Source organism: Monodon monoceros, unplaced genomic scaffold, assembly GCF_005190385.1.
Source record: "Monodon monoceros isolate NGI ecotype Baffin Bay Population unplaced genomic scaffold, NGI_Narwhal_1 Super_Scaffold_12, whole genome shotgun sequence".
Classification (NCBI taxonomy): Eukaryota; Metazoa; Chordata; class Mammalia; order Artiodactyla; family Monodontidae; genus Monodon; species Monodon monoceros.
The window spans coordinates 119,085,890-119,097,990 of NW_021703768.1; the positions used below are offsets into that span (position 1 = coordinate 119,085,890).

Genomic DNA, 12,101 nt, shown 5'->3' on the forward strand with positions numbered 1-12,101 from the left:
ATTCGTCCATCCGTTTGTTCGTTCATTTAGTAAACATTTGAGTGCTTCACTGCCTGGCGCCAGGTGAACAAAACAGAAAGGTTCCTGTCCTCGTGAGGTTTGCGGGCAGTGGGGGAAACAGTGTCCAGATATAGAAGGTGACTGTTGGCCACCTGCTGGGAACAATGCCATGCAGGGGATGGCACGGGTGCTGGGCTGGAGAAGCAGGGGGAGACCTGGACAGGGTCATCAGGCAAGGCCTATCTGAGATGGTGACATCTGAGCCCAGACGTGAAGGACAAGGGGCCGGCTGGGTGGAGAACTGGCAGGGTCTGTGCAGCATTCCCAGCAGAGGGTCACCACGTGTAAACATTCCTTGTCGGAAATGAACTTGGCACCTTCCAGAAACTGAGAAGAGGGGGGAGTGGAGAGAGGGAGGGGGGGAAAAGAGCTTGGAAGAGTTAGCAAGGCCTGGGTGTTGAAGTCCTGTATTTTATCTTAAAAACAAAAAAACCCACAAAGACCATGAGATGTGCAGCTAACTCCATAACATCGCTCTCATTTTCTGTAAAGTGGTTTGAAGAAAGGTAGTGTAGTGTAATGGTTAACAGTGGACTCAAGCTACACGCCTGAGTCTGAACTCCACTGCTGCTGCTTGCTGTCTGTATAACCTCAGACAGCTTATTTAACCTTCCTGGGCCCCGGTTTCTACATTGGGAAATGGGGGCAACTCATAGTACTCACTGTGTGGGACCATTTTGAAGATTAAATGAACTGACACGCGTGCCTGGGACATAGCAAGTACTCAATAAATGTTACCTGTTGAAAAAATGCTTTAAAGTATTAGACTGACTGTCCAGGAGGGTGTACTTTCTTATCCTGTGGATTTGTGCATTCCTTAGCATAAGCACATGCCCTCAGATGTGCAAATCCCATTTTGAGATGGGCAGTCCCAAGACTGGCATGATTGGGACGGCTGCCCAGGCCCGAGGCAGCTTCCGAGTAATGCCGGTTCTCTCCTTAGGCAATACTTGGATGTCCTCCAGTTGCTCTGAGCATCCAGGTCCCGGGTCTCCCAGGGCCGAGTGTGGGCTCCATCAATCCGGAAACCTTCTGTTTCTTCCCTTCCTCAGACCTAGGGGGCTCTCCGTTGAACTGCCCATTGTGATTCTGTTTGGGAGTTGGAGGTTCATTTCAACTCAGCAAACATTTGTTTTGGTCATTGGCAGTGTTCAGGCACGGTGGTAGGTGCTGGGGAATGTATGGGATCCAGCCGACTCATTACCTGGAGGAAGGTAATACCTAGTTAGGGAGTCAGGCTCGTGGACCTGTAATTCCAGTTTAAACTAGTTAAACTGGAGACCGTGGGACCAGAGGAAGGGTCTTTGGCCCCAACTTTGGCTTTAGAGAGCACATCCTACAGGAAGTGCCCCAGTGAGTCATGAAGAGTGATAAGAGGTAGCCAAAGATGGGAAGGGCTTTCCGGGAGGTAGGAAGAGATAGCAAAGGCCCGGGGTGGGTGGGTTGGGGGGACAGCGTGGAGGGTGAGGGGAAACTGAAAGCAGCTTGATAAGATGAAGGAGGAAAGGGCAGCGTGGAGGCTGAAGCTGTTGAATGAGGTGAGGCTTACATGCCTTCCCGGGGAATGTGGGCCCTGGAGGATCCTAGGAAGGGGCTTCTGTGGTCTGAGCGTTCTAGTCGGACCGTTCTGATTGCAGAGTGCAGGGTGGATTGGGGGAGGGGTGGGGCAGCAGCATGCCACAGCCAGGAAGACTTCAGGGAGGCTGTGGCTCTAGTCCAGGTGAGAGGTAATGAGGACAAAGGTGGGGCTATGGTGGTTGGTGTATGGGGGGTGGATTAGAGGGAAAGGAGGAGATACGGGCAGGCTTTGGTGGAGACGTGAGGGACGGATCCACGGAAGGGGGCTTTCAGGGATGTTGGGACACAGGACAAAGATACTGTTCAGGGACCTGGGCACTGATTCTGCTTCCTGCTCTCCCCACCCGCACCCCCCAGGGTGATGATGTGTCCTGAATGCTGAGTTCCATTCAAGGACCAGAAGATCCCCATGTGGGCGAACACTTCCCTAAACAGAAACACAATGAATTTTGGGCTAAATTCTCAGTTGGTGATGTATGCTTGTGTGTGTATAAAATGTAAAAGACAGTGACGTACAAAAATTGTCTTCTCAACACTCATGGGACCCTTGGGGGAAGAGTGCACCATGTCAAGTATTTGGCTTGTGAAAATCTGGGGCCCAGGAGTAGGGGGTGGGGTAAGGAATGAGAAAAAGATATGCAGCATCTGTGCCTACTATGTGTATGGCCCCAGCAAGTTTTATAACCTTGACTGAGTACGTGATGAATTTCTAGCAGGTATCTGTGTGCTGTCTCTTCTGATTGAGTCTGTAACCCCCTGGCAAGCCTGCTCTTTCATACTCTCCCAATTCCTGCAGATCATCTGTTCAAGGGAGCAGATTTCCTGAATCCTGTCACAGTTTGAGAGTACTCTGTACAAGGTGTATCATTTACAACATGCTGGGTTATCTGATTATCTTCTTCATTTCTACTCACAGTCCCATGAGGAAGGTGTCGACCACCATTCATGGCGATTGGAACTGTGTTTCCAAGAGGTTAAGTAACCCGCCCAGCTCACAGGCTATTGGAGGGAGGGAGCTGGGAATCAAATCTGCATTGTCGGACTGTTTTTCCACCACGTGGAGTTGCAGTTACCGTCATGGATACCAGTAGGGTAGAGTTTCTGTTTGGAGTCTTCCTTGGAAGGATTAGAACGGGTGAAAAACTGCCCCATAGTCAAATCCTCAGAACCCCCAAAATTGGCATCCTGCAAATCTGCCCCTCCCGCCACCCGTGAAGCCCATTCTGCTTGTCCCACCCTGGTGAGACTTTAAAGCTTGATCCCTGAGCTGAAATGACCAGATGGAGTGAGCAGTATGTATTATTATTTAATAAAGCATGTGTTGTTCCCTACTTGGCAATGCAGCCAAGTCGCTGTTCTAGCAGGTGGTGGGTAACTGGACCCAAGCCCCCTGATCCTGGCTCAGGAACTCCCTGGTCCAGCCTTTGATAACAGAACAAGAGGAGAAAACAGTGACACAGGACACTTCCTGTCCCAAAGGGGATGTGATATAGGACACCTGAAACAACAGGCAGAAGAAAAGCTTCACTAGAGCTGCTTGGGGAGAGCTGGCCCCAGGCTGCCCTCCACGGGTCATCTAAGATCTCGTGAAGAGTGGGATTGGGCCAGCTCTTTCAGTGGAGTTCCGCTCAGTGGATTATCACTTGTGCTCTGTGGGCTAGGCACAGGCTCACCACTGACATCCCAGCTCCTGCCCTTGTGAAGGGTGTGTTCCAGTGATGGGGACCAACAAGCAACCAGGCAATAAAAATTAGAATGATGAGGTTTAATTTTTTTATACAGAAAGGAGAGGGCTTATGGGAGCCCAGATGAAGGGTTCCTAAATTATCCTGGAGAAATCAGGGAAGTCTTCCTGGAGGAAGAGGAATCTAGGTTGGGAGCCAAAGGGCGAGTAGGAGTTTGACCATGCACAGTTGCACAGGCTCCAGATGTCATAGGTGGAAAAGAAACAGGAAAGATTAAGCTGACTAATTTGAATAAAAATAGAAAATTAAAACTTCAGTGCTAGTCTTTCCCCCTCCAATAGTAGCTCACTATTATTAGAGGTATAATCCACATACCATGTGGGGGCAGGCAGAACGGGCTTGGGCTTATGTTTGATTGATGGCCTCTGGTCTAGATGTATGCAAATGAGAAGGCTTTTATTTTGTAATGTAAAATGTCTGGAAGCAAGAGTCCCAGATTAAGATCACCCAACATCATTTTGAGTTTTTTTTAAGCTGGTGCATATCCAACCAGTAATTCAATTCAGGGCCCTAAAGTGACCTGTTTGAGACTGTCACGAGTCCAAGTGGGTTGTTTGATGCAGTGGAAATGGAGAAAGTCAGGGAGTTTGGGTATTTCAGTCATAATCTCGACCCTGCCACAGGCTTTTCATATGATCTTGGGTAAATCACATCACTTCAACCAAAAATGAGAAGTAAAACTCTTTTATTTGTTTATTTATACATCTATTAGTTTATTCCCTCCCACCCCCCACAACTTTTTACTTTGAAAAACCTAAAACCTACAGAAAACTAGCAAGGACTGGACAAATGCAGTATGTGAGTGTGTGTAGACATAAACAAATATATTTATTTTTGCTGGACTTTCGAAAGTAAGTTGCAGACATCATGGCACTTCCCTCCTAAGGTATTTCAGCCTGCATCTGTGTATTTTTCTAGCTTAGAATGGTGGAATTATCAAACTCAGGAAATTTAACACTGATACAGTACTCTTCTCTGATGTACAGTCTGTGTCACAAGTTCCCTTATGGTCTCAATCTTGTCCTTTATTATTATAAATTTTATTTCTGATCCAGTCTAATCAAAGACAGATGGCATTCAGTTGTCATTCTCTGGTGCGCTCTGATCAAGAATGGTTCCCCAGCCTTGTTTCTTGGCGGAGTGGACATTTTGGAGGTGTCCGCAACAGTCGTTTTGCAGAGTCCACAGTGTATCATTCGACAGTTGGCAGTGATTGGACAGCTCCTGTGCGCTGGGCACTGTGCTGGTGGTAGGAAAACATCGCCATCAGGGCCAGTGAGGTCTTTTTCCTTTCGGAGCTCACAGTCTAGTGGGAGAGCGTAAGGAGAAATACGCGAATTGTAGAAAAGTGGAAGATGCCGGGAGGGACTGGAGAGAATTCCTGGTTGGGGCACGCATCTGAAAAAGAAAGAAAATAGGCCTGAGTTGAGGCTGAGCGGGAAGAATATTACTTCCGGTGATGCGACTAAGGAAGGCCTCTGAGGCAGTGATGTTTAAGTTGAGATCCAAGAGATGAGAAAGTGCCAGCCGGAGGCAAGTGGTGATTTCATTCCCGGCGAGAGAACAGCACGTGCAAAGGCCTGGAGGCTGGGGCATGTTTGGCCTGGTGGAGGAACGGAGCAAAAGGGCATTTTGACTGCAGAATGGTGAGCAGGGGGCAGGGGGGATGAGGTGAGCTTGATGCCTTGGGTAAGGCCAGATCATGGAGTGGCTTTTCGACTTCATGTTAGATGTGGTGGGAGCATCAACTTGGAGAGTTGATAACTGGGGCACCTCGTGAGCTGAGGCATGTTTTATAAAGATCCCTGGCAGCTGTTTGAAGCACGTCTGAGGGTGGTCGCCAGGTTGGAATGAAGTCTCTTACACAAACTGAAAATAGTTACACATTGAAGGTATTGTTTGCAAGAACTTAGAGGTACCACAAAAGATGATTGTAAAAACTGTCAGTTATTTTTGTATTTGAAATTAGACCTGAGTAATATCTGACTTGGCCTTCCAGAGAGCTTGGTGGGGACATGTCTTATTTCCTCATCTTGTCTTTGGTTTGTCACTGATGGGAGCTGACATCCTCCCACCCTAGAAACAACCCAGTGGTCCTGTTGCCTCCCAGGCAGCTTTTAACTTGGTGGTGGGCTAGCGTCTCTGGGGAAACCTGCCTCCTCTGGCTGTGGGGCTCTTGCCTCCCACCTGCTCTTATGCCAACCCCTTCCCAGAGCCCACCCAGCTTGCTTCAGGTCCTTTAAGTGGACCACGCTGGAATCAAACCAAAGCTTAAGAGGAAACAGGGCAGCAGGCATAGTGAGGTACCAGCCTCCTTCTGGGCACTGGCTGTTCCCTCTGCTGGAATGTTTTTCCTGCCCCACTCGCTTGCTACCCTGGGAAGCCTTCCTTCCCTGACCATACTCCTATGCCTGATCACCTTATTACATGCATGCACGGGGCTATCTCTTTCCTTCAGAGTACGTGATTCTGTTTTTTTTTTTCTATTATTATTTATTTGTTTATTTGGCTGTGCCGGGTCTTAGTTGTGGCACGTGGGATCTTTAGTTGCGGCCTGCGAACTCTTAGTTGCGGCATGTGGGATCTAGTTTCCTGACCGGGGATCGAACCCCGGGCCCCCTGCATTGCCAGCACAGAGTCTTAGCCTCTGGACCAGCAGGAAAGTCCCCGTGGTTCTGTTTTGAATAATGCATGCATGAATGTATGTGATCATTTGATTACTGTTTCTCTCTCCTACTTGGCTATAAACTCTGTGAGGGGCGGGAACGTGTCTGCGGTTGCTCTTCACATCGCCCCAGTGTACCCCGTGCTTAACACTTTGGCGGTCGGGTTCTGCAGAGAACTGCTAGGCACAGATCGAAGCGTGGGAAGCCTGTGCGTGTGGGCGGCTCCCGAAGGCTGGAAGGCAAGGCTCTTTCTCCTGAGGGCCCGAGCTAGTCTGTTGTTGACAAATCCTCTGCAGACTTCAGAGAATCCAGTAAGATGGAAATGAGAGAGGGCTGGAATGCTGAACATTAGAGAGTGTTGCGAGATACTGGGCAGTTCCTGTCCTTCTAAGCAGCAGGAACCCAGGACACCTGAAGTAATAGCCACCCTTTTACCTTCAGAGCAGGCCACAGGGCACCTCCCTCTTCATTTCACGGATCTCACTCCCACCTCTCACCTTTTACATCTTGGCTTCTATTCCCCCTGTTGGGATTTTCTAGAGAGGAGCCGGGGTGTGTTTCGTTTTTCTGTTCTATGCCAAGTCTTAGCTAGGGAGAGGAAGCTCTGCAATCAGGAGTGTTTTCCCTCCTCGGCTCCTTTGTGAGGACGCTGCTCTGAAAGAATGTCCCGTTTTATTGAAGACCCGAGCCAGCCTCAGCATGAGCCCTTATTTCACTTGGATTGTATTTATTCCCAAACGGTGCTGGGCAAACGCTTCTGTGTCCCCACTTCCCTGGGCTGTCCTGCTGGACAGCCTTTTGAATGAAAGCTTAGAATCCACGTGGCAGTGGGTGAATAACTCAGGAGCTGTGTGGAGATGGGGTGGTGACAAGATGGAGGGAGGGTCTCTTGTTGGGTGGTCCCAGACTGGGATGCGAGCCAAGTAGCTTGGGATGAGTACCCAAGTAGCCTTTCTCCTTGACCTCCCAATAAGAATAAAATAGCAACAGTCAGAGGTCGGAGTCTCAGATGTCTATGAAAACGAGGCAGGTGGAGCTCTCCTATAGTTGAAGGCTGTATTCTCTAGTTAGCCCCAGTCTCCACCACTCCCTTTTGCCCTGAAGATAAAAATGACTGTTAGTTTTAAAGGAACAGCCTTCTTAGGTGGTCACACAGCTTAGTTTCTGTTTTGGTTGTTAGGTGTTTTGGGTGGGGACTATGGTGAACCAGAAAGCTTGTGGCTACTCAGGAGGGCAGCTGCCTCAACTCAAGACAGTTGTTGCCTTGTGAGAAGGTGGACCCAGTGTCACCAGATAAACTGGGTTTTCAAGAGAAGCTAGATATCTGGATTTGTATGTAAAATTTTCTAACTTTTCAATGTTGACAACAAACCCATGTTTTGGAAAATTCCGTGTGGCTCAAACAAAGCTTACCTGTGAGTTACCTTTTGACCAAGGGTTGGCAGTTCCCGGATCAACGCAGGGTGGGTCGTCAGGAAGCCTCCATTGCTTTGGATGGTAGAACCCGAGCAAATGGGTGTAGATGAGAGAAGGATTTAAACCTAAAGAAGAGCTGCAGGGAAGCCACACAGGTAGTGGAGGGAGATGGGCTTTAGTCCAGGGAGGCCCCATCAGTCTACCTCACTGTGCCTCAGATTTCCAGTGTGTGAAATGGGACCAACGGCGTTTGTTTCTTAGAGCATTTCTGGGTGCTCTGTGCGGAGCTCAGTAGCTGTCACCCCAGCAGGCGTTCCTTCAATGTGCTAAAACCACACTTGGCATGGCCCCTGGGTCTTCCTGCTGGGTTTTTTTTTTTTTTTTTTTGCGGTACGCGGGCCTCTCACTGCTGTGGCGTCTCCCATTGCGGAGCACAGGCTCCGGACACGCAGGCTCAGCGGCCATGGCTCACGGGCCCAGCCGCTCCGCGGCATGTGGCATGTGGGATCTTCCCGGACCGGGGCACGAACCCGTGTCCCCTGAATCGGCAGGCGGACTCTCAACCACTGCACCACCAGGGAAGCCCGTTCCTGCTGGTTTTTAAACAGCCCCACGCTCCCAGTCCCCAGGTAGGGCTCGGCTTTCCCCCTTGATGCCTAGGCATCCTTACGGGCCTGTCCCTCCCCTCTCTGCTGACTCTTTGAATTCCTTCCCTCCTCTTTACTTCTCCTGCCTCCATCTCCTCCAGGTACTTGCCACCTTTCCCCTGGTTTATGTTGTTTCCGTACCACCAGTCCTGCTTCCTCCCTAATCTCCTGACTCCTGTCTCCAGATGACTGACCTTGGAGGTGTAGCTCTGCTTGTGGCAATGTCTGCTTCCCCCAGACCTACTGGTGGAGGGCGGTTCCTCAGCCTGGCCTGTGAGCTCCCTGCAACCCGGCCTCCCATCACTTTCTCCATCTTCTCTGCTGCCGAGCTCTCCAGACTCCTCTCCTGTTCCCTGCCTCCCTTACCTCACCCATGCACCCAAGTCTCTCCACTCTACATCATTTCCTCAGATTTGCCATGTTCCTTCCAGGGTCCTGATACTTGGCACGTTCACTCTTCACTCAGCTAACCCTTACAAGGACCTGCCTCAGATTTCTCTAGTTGCCTCTCTTTGTCTACACGCATCACACCCTAAACTCCTCATCTCGTGTCCCAGCATTCATGAATATACACAGGTGATGTGCATAAACTTGTCCGTCTCTGGCTTTCTTACTAGACTGAAGCTCCGGAAAGGCGGTACCAGGCCGGGCTGTTCTGTACATCTTTCATGTTCATTGAATGAATGTCGACGCCCCCTCGTGTCTCTTTGTACACCTGCCGCTGCAGAGAAACGGAAGGACTTGCTGTTCCCCGCACACGCTTCAGGTTCTTCTGTGCCTGGGCGCTGGCATCACCTGCCTGGCCTTAAGTCCTCCTTCTACCCGCTGTGGGCTGTACCGCGTTGGACAGGTCACTTGACCTCTCCATGTCTTAATTTCTTCAACTGTGAAATGGAGCTGATGATGGTACCTACTTCGCAGCCTCCCTGCCCCACCTCCAGTTAGCTGTGTTCCCCTGGGCCGCTTTGCCTCCCCGAGCTCGGGTCTCCCCATGAGTGAGATGCAGATGGGGATGACAGTATCATCGTCCCCATGTTGGGAGGAGTAAACGAGGGAACACAAGGCAGTGCTGGCCTGCTGCCTTGCATGCGCCCCACGCAGTAAGTGATTTTTGCTGTTCTGATTGTCATTAATCTAGCGGTGGTTCTGGCACAGGTTAGAGAGACCTGTGTTTCTGCTAATGATTCAGGGCCATCTGTGGGAGGTGAATTCGATTCTCCTGGGTCCATCCTGCACTAACCTTTTCATGCTTTGGTGGTGGGGGTGCGAGGAGAGGATTAGATGGGAAAGACCCTCAGTCTAGTACTTCTCCTTTAACTTGTTCTCAAGCACTTATTCCTCGGACCTGTTAATTGCCTTGAAAATAAAAAATTAGCTAGATAGCCTTTTCTTTGGTCACTGGTGCAGTGTTGGGCCCCATATCCCCTTCCTCGGGGCGGCCTTCCCGGGCCACCCCACCTGAGATCCTGTCCCTGGTCACTGTCCACCTCCTACATGGAAGGAAGTTTATTTCCTTCAGAGGACTTTTCCTGATTGATGACGTTATGGTCTGTCATCTTCCTTCCTACACTATAAGTTCCGTGAGGTCAGACTGTATGGTTCACTGCGGGAAGGGAATTGCAAGGGACGGAAGAAAAGAAAACCCTATAGAGGTTCTTAAATTTACTCTAAAGGTCTGGGATTTGGATCTGGTGTCAGCTCTGGTCTGGGGGCTGGAAATGACAGGAAACAGGAAGGCAGCTCCCTCCGAGTCAGTGCATTGTGACCTGGCCACCGGTGGATTCTCTAAATTTCACACAGATCTTCCCTTCCGTGTAGCCTGTCAATTTCCAAGGAGGACGCAAAGCCTCCTCACCCCGTTCCAGCCGAAGATGTTTTTCTCCTTTGTCAGCTCGTGCCTGTTCGGCGTCGGCTAGCCCGGCTGTCCCTGAGCCACCTCTGGATGACCTAGATCATGGTGGGAACAGAACAGGTAGTAGGAATAATAGCAACTAGCATTCATCTGTGGAACTTTTCCTTCATGCTCAGTAACTCAGTAAGGATTCTTACCGTCCCCATTTTATGGAGGAAGAAACTGAGGCTTAAAGAGCATAAGTTACTAGCCTAAAATCGTAAAATTTATAAGTAACAGGGCCAGCGTTTAAACCATGTCATCTGTCTTAAAAGCAACTGCTCAACTGCTGTGCTGCCGAGCTGCGGCAGACTTCAAATCACTGCAGTTTGGCTGTGGGATATGCTGTGGGCAGGGAGACAGGGGGAGAAGGGGGGGAGTAAATGTTGCAGATTTATCTTCCTAGTTTTCCTTGGCTTCGGCTAATATTAAAATTATTTCGAGCACTCCACCGACAAAGGCGGAAGGAAGAGAGAACCCAGTTCGATATTAAATATTTGCAATGGAAAATTCACAAAGTCCTTTTGAGTGGAAGATATGTCCGAGTAATTCCCATGGGACTCATTCGGCCAGTTGTTGCTTCTGCATGCTTCCTGTGGTTGCTTCACTGTTCTCAGAAATGAACATTCCTGACTTCGAAGTCCTGGGGTTACGCCGGGCTAGATGCTGAACTCTGCCTTGGTTTCCCCGGGCAATGCGTGGATAAAGGGGAGAGGGCTGTGTGGTGCGCTTAGTTGCTGGCCTTGTAGTTCGGGGCTTTACGAAAACTACATTAAACCAGGCACCTCCAGGCAGGGACGTGGGATCTGTCACAGTCGTCATAGCCCCAGTACTGATGCTGAGCCCTGTGAAGGGTGCTCAGTGCTTTACATGCCCTAACTCTCCTAATTCTCACAACTACCCTGTGGTCAAGGTCCTGGTAACCCTTAACCCTCTTTTATAGACTAAGAAAGAGAGGCTCAGAGAGGGTAAAGCTCTGGGTCCAGTTGGCACGTGGCAGAGCTGGGATAAGAAGCCAGTTCTGTTTGACTCAAAAATCCCATGCCGTACAAACCACTTTGCTCTGTGCCGGAACTGTCTTCGGGACTTAGAACTGATTGATGGCGGGCCTGGAGACCATTCCAGACCCCTGGCCACCGTGGGCCGGAGTTGCCAGCACAGGGGAATGGGTGCTCTCCTTGTCTGATTGGGTTGGCCTGTCCCCTGCTGCATTCCCACGGGTGATCTTGGTTTGGCGTCCATCCAAGCAGGGAAAAATGAGAGTAGCTGCTCACTTGAAGTTGGTGGCCCACGCCGTGAGCCCTTTGGATGAGAAAACCCTTGAGTGTATGAAGTAGCCCTGTCCATTGCTTCATCATGGCCAGGCAGCCTGAATTACTGGTCACTCTGCTGGAGTCTGGTTCCCGACGAGGTAACATCTGGGAAGCAAACTCCAGGAGGACAGGGATTTTGTGAATTACGTTCACGGCCGTGTTCCTGGTACTGGGTACAGCGTCTGGCATGTTGTGAGGCTTTGTACACATTGGTTCACTCTTTACTCCTCGCAGGTCTTTTGCTAACTGTGGACCCCTCCAGTCTGTCTCCCCTTCGGCCAGGCTTTCTCATATGCTGCTCGCTTTGCATAAAATGCTGTTCCCTCTGCATAACGTTACTGTTCCCTACTCTGTGCCTGCCCAGCTCCCTCTCCCCTTCAGCTTAATTGACACCCCTTTAGATTGGGCCCTCCCAGATCTCCATGTAGCCTGGCCCCCGTGTCCAAATGGTGTCTCTCTGTTAAATTCTCGCATAACACCCTATACTTTTTCTTCAAGGCACGTGTCCCAACTTATAATTATGCATATATGAGTGAGTGGAAGTGTTGAACGTCTGGCCTCTCAGTAAATCATTAGCTCCACGAGGGCAGAGATCTGTCTGTCTGGCTCACTCTTGTCCTGCCAGGGTTTGGTAGGCACTCACTAAACACTTGAGAATGAGTGGGGTCTTCAACCTCCCCTCTGACACCACATGCTTGCCTCCAGAGTGATGGGTTCTAATGTATTGAATGTTTACAGCTGGATGAAGGTTTTTACCCCCCCCCCCCCAGAACCCCCCCCCACCC

General features: G+C 50.1%; 1 long non-coding RNA gene across 1 annotated transcript in view; it reads left to right on the forward strand.

The window, feature by feature from the left end:
• The window catches only part of LOC114892259, a 209,360-nt gene that overhangs the window by 33,002 nt on the left and 164,257 nt on the right, over positions 1–12,101 (forward strand). The window lies entirely within an intron of this gene.